The 15,432-nt window shown below is 35.5% G+C and overlaps 1 protein-coding gene across 1 annotated transcript in view; it reads right to left on the reverse strand.

Annotated features, from left to right (window-relative positions):
• LOC129952912 (cadherin-related tumor suppressor) overlaps positions 1–15,432 on the reverse strand; it is a 257,350-nt gene that overhangs the window by 9,336 nt on the left and 232,582 nt on the right. The gene's annotated exons all lie outside the window — the stretch shown is intronic.

The following is a 15,432-nucleotide window of genomic DNA, read 5'->3' on the forward strand; positions in this document are numbered from 1 at the left end:
CGACTGTTTACCTAGGTTACCTATAGGGTACCAACTCCTCTCTGTCAGAATCTCTCTAAAGGCAAAAGTAAAGAACCGAGATGGAATATAAGGTTTGGTGGGTATATAGAGTGCTAGTGCTACATTTGCCTGGTGTTTCTGATCTAATTTAACGAGCAAATTGAATAATTCCCTTAAAAGGAACCCAATGCGCTGCGCATACAGCAGCTACATTTATCTCGCACAGTAAATTCAGAACCTACAAAAAGGAATAATACGTATCCGTATTATTCTTTATATTCTGGAGAGTAATCCGAACCGAATCCGGCGGATTTGCTATCATGAATCTCTCTTTCTCTATTTTGGAACGGATTATTGGATTCTTCAACATACAAGAAAAAAAAGAAGGTTCTTATTGTGAAATTGGTGGTGGATCTGGGAATGGTGGTGCTGTATTGGCTACCATATGTTTCTTCCATTTTTTTTATATGTTGTGGCTTATGCACAAATTGAGTATGCTAGGCCATCCATTGCTGGTATAATGGGGCACAGGAGAGATGCTGCTGCTGCTGCTACCAAGTCGTCGTCCGCGTCGCGGTCGTCGTCATTGTTGGCCGCCCAGGATAACCAACAACGATTGGGTTATTGAGGTATAGAACTTGGGGTTTTTGAGTTTTTGTTTTGTTGCTCTATAAATACCTACGCATAAAGGTCGTGTCGTTTGTTGTAATATGATTGGTTACGGTTTATAGATAGGATCTAGGTGTCGCCTTTTTGGGGTCGGACACATACCTACCTTTAAAACAAAAAGAGAGATAGATTTTGTTTCAAAATGTATAATTGGAAATAAGTAGGGAATGGAAGTAAAAGACTTTAAGTTGCCAATAACTGCAGTTATACCTTTAGTTAAAAGATATACAAAAGGCATAGGTACGTATTTATCATTTTTGTGAACAAAAAAGAGACTTTCCAATTATATTGCAATTATAAAAATGAAATAGGCAATTACTTATATTTGTACGTAGGTAAGAAGCATGGTATATGTAATGAATGTCTATATGAAAAATTGATTGTTTAAAAATGTAAGAAGGAAGTCCTTATATCATTTTTATAGAATTAATAAGCCAGAGATTTCTATGGAAAGGTTTATAGAGATTTTTAAGATTGCAATAAGAAGTTCGAATTATGAAGGAAATCCTTGAACCCACGCGTAATAGTTTTTTGTTTTAAAGGGTGTTTCAATTAAATAATGTTGTGAAGTATGACTAATCATTAGAAAAATGCAATTTGGTAGATGACAATTTAGGGTTTGTGAAAACTGAAAATAGAATATTAAACGAGAACTTACTTCAAAATTTCCATTTGAACGTCTTGTTTTTTTTGAGAACATAACAAATATCAAATAATAAATAAATTAGGTGGCGCAACACTCCGTTGGGAAATAGGGCCTAGTGACTTTCAACTCTCAAACATTCCTGTGTGCGAGTACTGTTGTCAGGAATGGAGGGAATCTACAGTTTTAAAACGAATCCGAAGGGCTAAATTGAGAGAGCACTTTTCGTGACAGAAATTACTCTTGTAGAATTTATGAATTACTCGCAAGAGGCAGTACCCGTGAAAAAACTTTAGATGGCATAGGCAGGGATTGAACCAAAGACTTCTGGCATGACACTCCAACGCACTTACCGTCATGCCACGTATACTCTTAGGTATAAAAAGATGAAATAGACTAAAATAATCATTTAGAATTTAAACAAGCGTTCGAGCAGTTGCTTTTATTTTTCAAAACAATTTAAAATGAATGGGGATCTGTTTGAACTTTTTGTCAATGCCAGCACTTGTAATGAGTATCTGCCGTGGAAAGTGAATACCAACTACCAGATGCAAATGCAATCAAACAGATATTTAAACAATTTTATTACAACCTTGATAGAAAATAGATAGCAGCCAAAAGATCCAAAAGTAATTTCAAAAAGAATGCAGAATGGCTTTCCTAAACTTTGCATAGTAATACCGGACAAACAGGAGAAGCGGGTGATCTCCCAACGACATCAAGAGGAAGACCAAGGAAGCCAGTCAATGAGTGCTCAACATTTACTAAAAAAAGGAAATTCAATCAAAGCTACAAAGGAAATATGTACAGAACATCTCTCTGAAGCTTTGATTATAAGATACATAAGGATAATGAAAAGGGGAAGAGTGATATATCTTCTGCAAGTCCACTTCGTGTCGAAAGAGTCAAGGAAAGCATTCACAATCCCCAACACAATCCCATTAAATACACCAATGAGATCGCATTAGCTTTGTTTATGGATTTGGGAGTCTCAAAGGAAAAATATAAAATTCTGAGAACTTCGTTAAGATATCACGAAAAAAAAGCAGGTCCCGAAAACTGTTAAGTCACGGAAATATTAGCTAGATTGAAACTTCAAAACATGATGGATCTTACAGCGATGCGGCTAATAGAAAGCAAAACCGACTTAGATGATAGTTTTCAAGAAATTTAGTGTTTATATATTAATTTGTTTTGTCTTTATTTCTTTTTACACTGTTTGACTTTTAATACATCAAAAAAATACATTATGTACTCTTGAATACTGGAAAATAAAAAAAATGGTTTAATCCTTTTTTTTCACTGTTTCACTCGAATTGATCCTTATTCTTTTTGCTGCACTGTTTCAATTCACTTAGATTACTAAAGAAAATTGATTTTGACGATTGCATATTAAAATACCGCTATGCTTATGACCTTTGTTAAAACTTCTTATTTTAACACACATTTCTGAAAAACCCTGTAAATAGTTTTTTTTTTGAAAGTCACAATTTTTATAGCCTTGGAAATTTCTTTTAAGCTGAACAAAATTAAGCATTATTTATTCTTTTAGGAAATATGATGTTTGCAACCAAATAAGTCAAAACGGGCCACTGTGTGACGATGGAATGACTGTCACCGTCAATTCGGAGCGTTATGATCTTAAGATTTATAATTTTTTTGCCTGCTATTGAAGAATACGACTTGGAAAATTGTGGTTTCATCAAGACGGTGCCAAATGCCACACTCGAGAGAATATGGCTTTATTGCAAGGGACATTTCCTGGCTGCTTCATTTCTCGTCGATAAAAAAGAAGTATCATGAACAAAAAAATTTTACATGTGCTTTATTTCCGTTTTCTTTTGAAATCGCAAAATGGATAACCATGTATTTCTACAAAATTTTCTTTTAAGTTGTGATAATTGACTACCTAAGATAAAACTTAATTCTTAAACTCTTAGATTGCAGGTGGCCAACAAACCCAGAACTATTATTTTTTTGAAATTCCACTTGAATAGAAAATTTGATCTAAGAAATTTCTAAAATTCCGTAAAATGGAAAAGTTTTATCTAAAACGTTCGCTACCTGTTTACAAAATAAACCTTTCACCTTTCAACATCTTCTACTGTTTCCCTGCCACAGAAGATCCTTTACAATATGTGTTATGTTGTTATGCAATTATAAAGATGGTAAACCCAATTATATCATCCTCAAAGTTTTCTAGTTTTCATTGGTGTCAATTTAAATACGTAACTGACTCTGTACGAGCTTTGTCTTTACAATGTAGGTGTACAAAATAGGTGCCATATATTCTGAAAAACAGCTTTCTTTTTCAAATGTCTTCTTTCCAAGAAAATAGATTTATCAATTTAAACAGCTCTCAAATTCCACCAATAAAACTTTTTTTTTTGTATGAAGATTATAAAATTCCAATTTCATAACCTAACCACGATTGTATAGAAGATATTTGGGAAGCCAAGTAGGTATTTATAAAGATACAAACATACTCAGATACATATATAGAAGAATGAATATAAATTTACACAGAAAAATAATCCTCGCAACATTGAACTGTTACAGTACAAAAGTTCAAAGTAATATATTTCTCCTTTAAGCTTATAACATGTGCCCCAAAGATCCAAAAGACTACCTACCTACATAATATAACTTGTCTATATAGCACCTCTCCATATCCATCTTTCATGGACAGTAAGGTAGACATAAATATACGTAGGTATAGCCACTTTGCGATCATAATTCTTGCCATTGTCTCCCTATTGCGATTTCTTTCCCATAAAAATCCCATAATATCAAGCCCATATGAAAAAGCCACACTTCAAAAACGAAGACTCTGAATCTATGAAGTAAAGTCAATGTGGTTTCTTGTTTCATTTTTTTTTATTGGAAGACCCGAAAAGTAAGATAAATATGTATCCGCGATAGATCAAACTGTTTTTTCTATAAATCTACAATCGTTTCGGGATTAAAATCCACATCTCTCGACATAAACTGCCGCCACCATCATCATCATCGTCATCATCATAATCCAACCTTAACCATACAAACCTATAGAAAGATAACTTCAGCCCAAAGAGTGTTGGAACTATATAAGTTGAAGTTGGGTGTATTTTATAACCACAAAAGGCGCGACCCAGTCGATATGAAAAATTGCTTTTTAAATATTTTTCAATTACACTCTCTCATACAAGCGAGATGGGCTTTGCAAAGTCGAATCTACGTTTTCTCGATCATCATAGATCCATATGAGATGCCTTATAGAAATCCTATAGTAGTTTTATGGGAGCCTGTGTAGCAGGCAATTTCAATTTCGGACAAACTCTATCACAACTCTGGAAGACTCTGGAGAGACTATTATTCGTTAGCTTAATCCACTTGGTACACTTTCGGTATACCTATGAGTTCCTATACACTACATTTTATAGTTGGGTGAGCCTCCAGGTGGAGTTTAGTTTAGTTCGATTTGGAATTTGAAAAAACAAAAGCAATAAAAGTGTAGATGCATTTTCCGTCTCTGAAAGTGTTACATGTTTGCTGAGTTTGAGTCTGAGTGTTGACTCTGGTGGCGGAGGAGTTCAGTGTAGCCTGGCACCCTGGTGACTTCAGCATTACTATCTGGCTCACATTCCTTTGTTTGCTCTGTGACTGGAGACTGAGACTAAGACAGTAGAAGAAAGTTTTTTTTCGCCAGATTGGCAGGAGGTATAAGTTGTTATTGATATTTCACATTTTTGTTGTCTTTGGTCTGGAGTTGACTTCTGCAGGATAGGCATTGGCATTAAGCTCATAAATAAGTTGCATGAAATTGCTCTTTTTTTTTATTATTTTACGCGAACTCAAGGAATTCTGAAAAGTAAGGAGTAATAAGGAGTTACCAATGTTTATCCTGACTAAGAATTCTACATTCGTAAATTTCGGCAAAAAAAAAAGATTCTCTGTACTTCAGAGTACGAAATCGGGCTCAAAGTATTACTTTGGAATTCCTTATTAAAATAGCTCAAGAGACAAAAATATTTCAGTTATACAAGGTAACCTATCATTTTTGGGGGGTCACTTTTGATTTCTGGCCAAGAATCTCAAGGAGGTTATTGGAGCTCCAAAATATTGTAGTTGTATACAATGCTGTCAAGATACAAATTTAATGTATTTCACCAAAGGACAAGGATTTGAATCTAAAAACGAATACAAAATTCTGAGGGGATTGTCATAAGAGAAATAATTTAGTGGATAAGAAATTATAGACAAAAGATCAGTCCTAAAAATAAGTAAGAGTGTCGTAGACAAAATGGAACCCTGAGGCAGACCAGTGTTTATCTTGTGAATATGAGCTTTGAACCTTGTATTGAACGGTCTGAAAGGTTATTTCTGATACAACGAAGAAGAAATTAGTCGAAACCAAATGCACCTATTTTCGATAAGGAAGCTTGATGTCAACTTCTTTCAAAGGCCATCTCTACCTTACATTAGAAACTTTCGTTTCTCAAAAAATTGTTGAATGAAATTTATTCAACCTTTGTGTTTTAAAGCTTAAAAAGAGACTTTAAAGATTCTTTTGTAAAGAAATAGTAGTTTAAAAACAAAACAAATACCTTGCCTTTAGACAACTTTAAACCAAGCCTTGCATATTAAGCAACAAAGTCATTGGAAATCGTTGTTGTTTTGTTGTTGCTAGCTAGTTTTGGTGTCCTAGAGAGAATAAAATTAAATTGTTGCCCACATTTTTACACCAACTCTCTACCCATCATTAAGTTAGATATAAGTAAAACTTTATGGGAGAAAATGGTAATTTATTAACATTGCTTAGGTCTTTTCAGTCTCTGGATAGAACTCAGATTTTATGCTTTTTCCTGAACTGATCGAAAGAGAGAGAAGTCCATATAGGTGGTTTGATTACGTTCCTTAACGTTGTATAATTTTAAGGCTTCTCTTCCGTGTCCAAGAAACGACATTTAAACATAAATCGTTCAAGCTATGATGTTGATGATGATGACGATAACTAAAAATATATATAAATATGTACTCATATGCTCTATGGAGAAAAGCCCACAATGGAATCTTCCTTCAACCCACAATGCAATAATCGTTGGAAGAACAGAATATAGACGCATGAACGCTCAGGGAAGAAATATTGTTAACTTTAAGTTATGGCTTTTTGTGGTACCTTCTTATTTTTGTACTTTACTTTGAAGTACAAAAAGTATGAGAACATTTCGTTAGGTGTTAGATGTATTTGAGTATTATTATTTATTATTTGTAAAGGTGTCATAAATCTTAAAAAAGCGATTTATTTTGATTGATTTTCTGAAAAACTGTAAGAAGGTGTAATGGTGATAATATTTTTATAACTTAGGAAGCAACAGATAAAATGTCTGAAGTCTTAAAGAATGTTTTTTTGGAACAGAAAACTACAGTGTGGTTTTAGACCAGGAAAGTCCACAGTCAATCAAATATTCACACTACAGCGGATCCTGGAAAAAACCGAAGAACACCAAATTGTCACCCACCATCTTTTCATCGATATCAAAGCCGCATATGACAGCATCTACAGGGACGAGCTGTATGGAGCCATGTCTAGTTTTGGCATCCCTGCCCAACTCCTCCCTTTGTGCAGGATGACCATGGAGAATTCACGCTGCTCCATAAAAGCTGGAAACAACTTAACAGAATCTTTCAATGTCAAAAAATGTTTTAGACAAGGTGATGCGCTGTCAAGCGATTTTCTTAACATCGTACTTGAAATAATAGTGCAGAGCTCACACGTCAATACTAGAGGCACTATCTTTCAAAAATCAGCATATGCTAATTGCATATGCTGATGTCATTGACATAATCGAAAGAACTCAGCGTGATGTGAATGGGACTTTTGTGAGTATTGAGGCAGAGGCTGCAAAAATGGGTTAAACGGTTAATGAGGGCAAAACAAAGTTCATACTGTCGTCAAAAAAAGACCTACAACACCGACGTCTTGGTCAAAACGTCACCATCGCCAGACGTACCTTTGAAGTAGTCAAGGACTTCGTCTACCTAGGCTCCTCTATAAATGCAGAAAACAACACCAGCGCTGAGATCAAACGAAGAATAACTCTTCTTCTTTGGGCTAAGAAAGCAATTGAGTGGCAAAGCCCTCTCTCGAGATATAACGAAGAGCTCTACGGGCTGTACAGACGTAGACTTAGCTAGAATGGTAAAAGTCCAACGACTAAGGTGGCTGGGTCACGTAGAGCGCATGGAAACCAATGCTCCGGCCCGGAAAGTCTTCGAATCCACACCCACAGGATAGCGCAGTAGAGGAAGACCTTGAATCAGGTGGTGCGCACAAGTGGAAAGTGACATCACCCAAATTGGAGCGGAACACTGGAGACATCTATTTGGAGACCGAAAAATTTGTTGGAAGAGGCCCTAGTTAACACAGGACTGTAGCGCCACCTCAAGTAAGTTTTCCGTTTTCGACCTTACTTTTTTCTTTATTTTACAGCATTATTTAAGTTCTCGAGATATTTTAGAAGAAGAAAAATTAAAATTTAATTACGTTAGGTCTTTTTGTTGAAAATTTGTTGTGTCATTATTCGTCATATGTAAAAATTATACCACCTTTTGACATATTAATGATTTTCAAGCGAATTTTGGTCGTTAAAGTTTAAAGCCTCGCTTTACTTCTCAACACAATAATTAGGCAAATATAATAATGTTCATATTTGCAACTACTCTATTTCTTCCAATAATGTCATTTTATTTTATTATGCAAAAAAGATTCTTTGATTTCAATTGTTTTTGTTGCTTTTCTTGTCATAGAGATAAAAAAGAATTTAATCACCCCAAGAAAATCCACACTGTGTGATATCTAAAAGAAATAATAGGCTGGAAATTCCATTCCAACATCATCGCCATCAAATGCATCAGAAAATATCTTCTTTTTGTTTTCATATGTACTAAATTTTCATTACCTACCTTTTTCTCTTACTTTTGTTTAATCAAACAACAAAAATATATAAATGTTTTCATAAACAACAACAACAAAAACACTCTGTTCGCGAACTAATCGCGATTGAAACATGGAAAATGCTTGTTAGACAAACATTTATACCTTTAAGACTCATTGTAGGTATACTATAGGCGAGAGGTCTCTCAAGGCAAAGGATATTGCCAAGTTTATTTGTTTGTTATTATTAGTGCTAAAGTTTTTATTTTGTTTTATGTCCAAAGCAAGAAAAACAAAATAAATACCATTCCTCCGAAATCACAGATAAAGAAATAAGCTATGACTGCATCACTATGAAACATACGTTTCCTCGCTTATTTTATTTTCCTATGAGCTCCGAACTTTCAAGACGCAAGACTCATATATAGCCTAGAGTGCGACAGCGACAGGCCTCCTCTCAGCTCTGGCCAGTCGCAACGAAGCAATCTCCAATTTCGAAGTTAACATTACTTAAAGAGCCGAGCATATACTCGTAACAATATACCAAGAGCAAGACCAAGACCAAGACCAAGAGTCCAGAGAACAGAGTAAAAGATTAGAAAAATCAAAGACACATAGAGACTCACTACAACAGCTCGTATACATATATGATAGCACCAAGGCCATGATGATGTTGATGATGATGATGGTATAAGGTTGAAAGAAAGACTTGAGCTTGAAAGTGCCATGATGCCATCCGACAACAACGACAACAACAAAACAGACAACAGAAACGGACACGGACAGACAATCGGACATAGGAACATCCGTGCAACTTAGTTATGGCACTTCGCATGGTCCACACACACTCCACATTCCACTCCACTTCACTCCTCCGAACTCCATCAGGATCTTCATATAACAGAAATGTGTCCATCCGTACACATGTCCGGCAGAGTGACGTATGCTTTCGGGATGATATTTCGTTTTGTGTTATCTCTACCCTTGAAGGATGGGGCAGGGTTTGAATTTTCCACAAAAATTATTGGACACACAAAATGGTGTAGCATACTTGGTTATGGTTATGTTATGTTATGTTCTTTTCTCTTCAGGCCAAAGCCATCATCATCATCATCGTACATAGAACAAAGATCTTTCCATGACGATTGGATAGAAACATACGACCGTCAGCCAAAGTCAGAGTCAAGTCGTTTGGCGTATGGGGCCTTGAGAAAAAAAGAGAGAACCAGCTAAGAGGAAATGGAATTGGGATTGATATAAGGGTCAGTTGAAGCTTATCTTGTAATTGGTCGTATATTTTTCTCCCTTAGCGAGTATAGTGAGTTGAGTATGTTGCTAGCAAGAGGAAACGTCATGTTTCAAGATGGCCATGATGGCATTGGGAATGCTATTTCCCCCCGGAGCGTGTGTGTGGCTTTCAGAGAATGTGAAGAAACATGTGTATAACAAGAGTGGCCTATGGGGAGAGTCTTAATTAGTTTAGTTAGTTTGTTGTTGCTGTTGTTGAAATGGTTCTTGGTGCAACATGGCTAATTGGAATGATCAAAGGGTCTTTCTCTACGTCTTCTATTTCATTCTTCTTGATGAAGTGGACTTATAAATTTCCTATATGTGATGCTTTGATGTTTGTTGGTCTTTGGCTAGCAGGCTGGCTTGATAGATTCCGCATTCAACTAAATGTCAATGAAGTGGTCTAGAGCATCCTTAGAGACTCTTTGTCGAAACATAGTTGCTAACAGTTGTTGACGATGTCACTTGTATGTGAACATTGTCTTTGGACGCTGCCCCGGCCGTGCCAGGCCGTTGTCGAATCACCTTCACTTTGCCAGCCGCCACAATAATGTTGTACGACTCTGGAGAATATTTGTGTTGTCAATCTCCCGATCTGGCTATGTGTCTCAACTCAACTCAACTCGACTTAACTCAACTAAACCTTCTTTTCTGTGCAATCGGCTTTGGTGGATTTTTAGCTGTAGGCTGGCGTGCATCTAAATCTTTGTCGTGGTCCGTCTGGCATCCGTCGTCATCACCATGATCGTCGTCTTCGTCGTCATCATCATTGGAATCATCTTCGACCTGGACGTAGATATATGTGCTGTATAGGGGACATACAAAACGGATTTTTAACTGTGTCGTTACACAGCCGTATTACATGGTTAAGGCCCGAAGAAGCAGAAGCTGCAGCAGAAGTAGCATCTATTGTGGCACCATCGCTGGTCGCATCGTCATCATCTTCATCGTCGCATGGTCACCACCATCATACTATCATCATCACTAGTTGTGTGTGCGCAGTGCAGTCACCAGTCAGATGCCATTTCTGAGATAAGGAAGTGATTTCATAAAATCCATACACCATATTGTGGGTTTCAAACTGAGAAAACGAGAGAAGGGAAGAGAAGTGAAGGGATCATCAAACGTTAACAAAAGGCTGCCAGATTGGCCACTCCACTCCTCTTCTTCTGCGTGCTTGACCAAACCTTTATCTTTGGCGCAGATTGAAGGAAGTTGGCATATGCTTGGACTCGAGACCTGGGACCAACCATCCAGCTGGAGAGTTTCTTTTCAGTTTCTAGCTGAGATGGCAGCTCAGGAACAATCTAAAACGCATATAATCGAAAATAATCGACAGTGCAAGAATAAACCTAAAACCGACCAGCGCAGCGCGGCGACTGACGACGAAAAGGAAATGTGTGTACGCTGGGCTGCTGCGTATGGTACATAGATGGAAGTTGGCGGATGGGGCTTGGCCTGGCTTGGCCTGGCTTGGCTTTGACTTGGAACTTCTTGGATGGGACGCGTCTTCGTCGTCCGTCCGACCGACGACTTTGGGCTTTGACTTTGGTTTCGTTTGTCTCGTTAGAGCCCATCTATATAACCATTCGACGAGCGACGTACGGTTTGTTGGTGCGGAATTGTCTACAACAAATCTTACTAGTTGTAATATTTGTATCGTGTTACTTTTAACACATCGTTTTGCAGCATTAGATACATGAGCATCGAGCAATCCTGGCAGAACGGTGCTGTATCCGCTCATATACCTACTCCCAGCGCATAGCATAGGGAACAGACACACATATTTCGGTAGCCATTTGCAGGAGGGAAACATATGTTTTCGCGGGATTATTTTAATGATCATCTTCAGTTAGTGTATGCCTCTTCCAATATCATCTTGGTGCGGTCCTCCTGCGGTTGAGTCAATGCATAGTGCGGGCCTATACTCCAAGCACCGCCGCCGCCGCCGAGCCGTACAAGAAAAACATATGTGAGGTTCTATATGGTTTTGGTTTTTCTATAACCAAACAGTTATCCAGGTCGCGATCTATGCGATTTTTTTCTTTATATTTTTCCTCAACTGCAGCTCCTTCTTAGTTTTGCTCCTCTCGTCATCGGACGTATTCCTCCTGATGCATAAGACCGAAACCTATACAGCATGTAATAAGATACATATAGATATATATATGAAAACTTGTAAGACGCGATGGCGGTCAATTTTTCGGTCTATTGCCGCGGATTTTGTGTGGGAAATTTTTAAATTATTGTCACAAATATACAATTTTATATACGTACATACGTTATCGCATCGTACATACAATATATAAGAGAGAAATTTTATATTTTGTGGGAGTTTGGGCAACAAGAAAAAATATAATAAGACAACATTTTTTTGTTTTTAGTTGTTTTACGTTATGTCGTTATAATAATCATTAAAGTGAAAGAGGAATTTTTTGTCTTTAGAGAGTACAGCATCAGCGCAACTACTATGTTGCTTTCATATATTCGAATAGACAAAGTTTTCTACTCAGCTCTTTTGTTTTGCTTCCACATCATTGAGGGGATCAAAAGTTTATTGAGATTTTTTTTTCATCATCTTCTTCTTAAATTTTAAATTGACCATGTAATTAAATTCCATGTTTGTTAGGTTTTTGTTATTGTTTATAATTGCGTGCTTTATTATACAAGGAAGTAAATTTATAACATACATATTTTTAAGACTATAGAGTGGATAGTTCAGAAGAATTGATCTTTATGGAAGGAGGATAAAATATGGATAAAATATTATTTAAACATTAATTTTTTTAGTATCTGAGAAATTCTATGAATGTTCCTTAAATGTCAATGTCTTCTTTTTCAATTAGTTATCTATGGGCTTTCTTAAAAGCTATTTAGAGGGTGTGGTATATTTTTATTTCAAGCAAGCAACAATTTCCTATAGATGTAGTTTGATACAAAAAAGTAGGTGATTATTTCATTGTTATTGTTTATTTAACTTTATTTTAAAATACTCTTTTACACGATTTTCAATAGAAATAGCATTTTACAATAAGAGGTTTGGTTTTGATATAAGAAAATTCAAGTAATTTTGTAAGAGAAATCAATGGATGTTTATTTCATTGTAAAAAGAAAAGTATATTTTTAATAATGATTAATAATATAAGCTTAATGGCCACTATAACTCAGTTAGTAGCACGAGATCTTTTTCAAGAAATTTTCCAAAACCAGTTAACATGATTGTTGTTTTATGTCCTCGATAACTTCACGAATCTTATTTTTAAGGAATTAAATCGACATTACCTTTTACGAGGGTTCTAAAACAAAAGAGGGGGTTGGTGGAAGTGTGTACTCTAAACGACTGAAATTAAGTCTATCATTCCGTCTTCCCAATCATTGTAAGAAGACGGAACTTTTGGCGATAAGAGAAGTCTTGTCCTGGCTGAAAGAAAACGTGATATCAACATCTGATATCCGTATCCTCTATGATAGTCGGGCCGCTATCGAATCTCTGGACTGTGTCTCTACAAACTATATAACAGTCCATATCTGTCGATCATCTCTAATGGAGATGGCACAACAGTTTAATATTCACCTTTGCTGGGTGCCGGGCAATAGAGACATTACAGGTTTCTGTAGGGCAGATGAACTCGCCAGGAACGGCGTATTCTCAAATGACTTTTGCAGAAGCTATATGGACAAGGAAAAGGAGGAAACAGTTCTTAACCTTCTCTGTACATGGCCTAATCTAGTTCAAACACGCAAGAATTACCTAGGATAATTGTTCTATAACGATCTAAATCATATCCGCATAATCAGCCTCTCACGTTTCGTTAAGGGCTCAAATTGGTTCAAAGGATTTATGTGGTAGCACAATGGGCCATTAAACTGGCCTAAGTGTGTTCGATTCCATCATGGGCACCCACTTTTACCTAACCTAACCTACCTTTTGCGTAGTGCCGTTTTAACTCAATTTATTCATCTTTGCTGTTGTACAAGCCTTATTTTCAAAATAGTCAATTTCTAATCACACCTTCAGAGCCTCACCACTGAAGATTATTTTTTGATGAAAATTTGATGATTGACACAACTTTAAAAGCCTAAAGACTTTAGTCTTTAGGTAAAATACGATGAAATTTGTTTTGTGTGATGCCTACTCTCAATCAAAAATAGGCGAGAAATCGACAAACCTTTTATGGTATAGCAGCAATATTTTTGACTGCTTTTGAGCCACTCACTAGATTACGATTCTTGAAATCAGTTACTTGTTCCAAAAACTCGAATTTGTCTTACAATTCCTCTATTGCAGGCCAAAAAAATACTTTATAGGGTTCATTAAAACAACTTCAAATTAATGTTAAAGATTTTATATATCTATTTTTACTAATATCGTAGTTTTTACTTGTCAAAGTCAAAAGATGACAGCTTTAAAAACAATAGCTGCCCAACAAAGAGTTTATTCAAAATGGCTGCGTTCAATCTTAGACAGATAGGGTATTCAGATACCTTTTTGTTGATGTTTTAAGTGTACAATAACAGATGATCAAAAACAGCTGATATGTCAAAAAAGGAATACAAAGGTATCCAAGAATTTCTGAGTATGTAGGTATCTGAAAGAACAGCTGATTCAACACATTGTTGAATTTCAAGAAACTTGAAAATTGATTTCAACTTTTTGTATTTTTTGGAAAACAAAAAATGCAAAAAGTTAGTTGAAGTTGTATTTAAGGTTATCCTGTACATAATAGACAATGAAGAAGCTATTTCCCTCCGAAGGCAAAGGCTTAACTTCAAAATTGTCTTATTTTGTTCTCGTTTTGTAGATGACCAATTTGCTAAATTATTAATCTTATAGAATTTCAATTGAGCTAGGATGTAATTTAACATAGATTACAGATTAAGGTTATCTCTTATTTATTAAATTGTTACGCACCAATTCATCATCGTCCGACGAATCAGTTGAATCATGCATTAAATGTTTTATCTTACAACAATTTTGACTTTGAAGCTTAAATGTTTCTTTGCTATTTTTTAACAGCTGAAAGTTTCTTTTATTTTTTGACAGCTATTTCAGTACGGCAATCCAACTCGTTCAACAAGGTATTTAATAATCCACCTATCGAAGATACCCTATCCAACACGAGATTGAATATAGCCAGTAAAATTTCTTATGAAAAAAACACATTTTATTAACACTTGTAAACAAGAATTTTAATTTTTTCAAAAAAAAAGGAGATGTTAAAAAGTTTCAAACTAAATTTTTGAATGTTGGCACCATTACAAAATTATGTTAAATAAGCATTTCTATATAGTATTTTTAAAAAAGTCCCTGAAACTCGTAAAATGCTCATAACTTACTTTGAACTATTTATGCATAGCTATAAAAATAGTTGCATAGCTTTCAGTTTAATAAGATTGCTGGGTGGGTGAAATATAAAGATTTGTTTTTATAACAAACCAAAACATTACTATAAAACTCTAACATTGGTATTTATTGCGAAACCGAGCAGGTACATTCTAATAAATTCGATATTAGTAGTCAACCTTTTTATAGCCCTCATAATCCGGACATTGAATTCCAAGAAACCTCTATTTAAGTAATTATGTTAAACGTGTTGAGTATAAGTACATTTCACACTTAATTTTAATATTTGTTAGTTTTAAGAACATAAAATTGCTAAAATACGTGTTGGATAAAAAGATTAAATCTCTATCACATAAATAGTTCGACACTCCTTTCCATTAAGTGGTTTATCAAGTGTCTTTCTGAATATTCTAATACCAACCAATAAAAAACTAGATATAAAAAAACCTTTTTTACGAAGTAAACAAAATCATTTCAAATCCAAATGAATAAGACTTCCCAGAGTTTCCGGTGTAAAAAATAAAAGAAAAAAACAATAATTGCAGATTATAACTGAAAATCATCCTGAAA

Source organism: Eupeodes corollae, chromosome 3 (assembly GCF_945859685.1).
Source record: "Eupeodes corollae chromosome 3, idEupCoro1.1, whole genome shotgun sequence".
In the NCBI taxonomy this organism is placed as follows: Eukaryota; Metazoa; Arthropoda; class Insecta; order Diptera; family Syrphidae; genus Eupeodes; species Eupeodes corollae.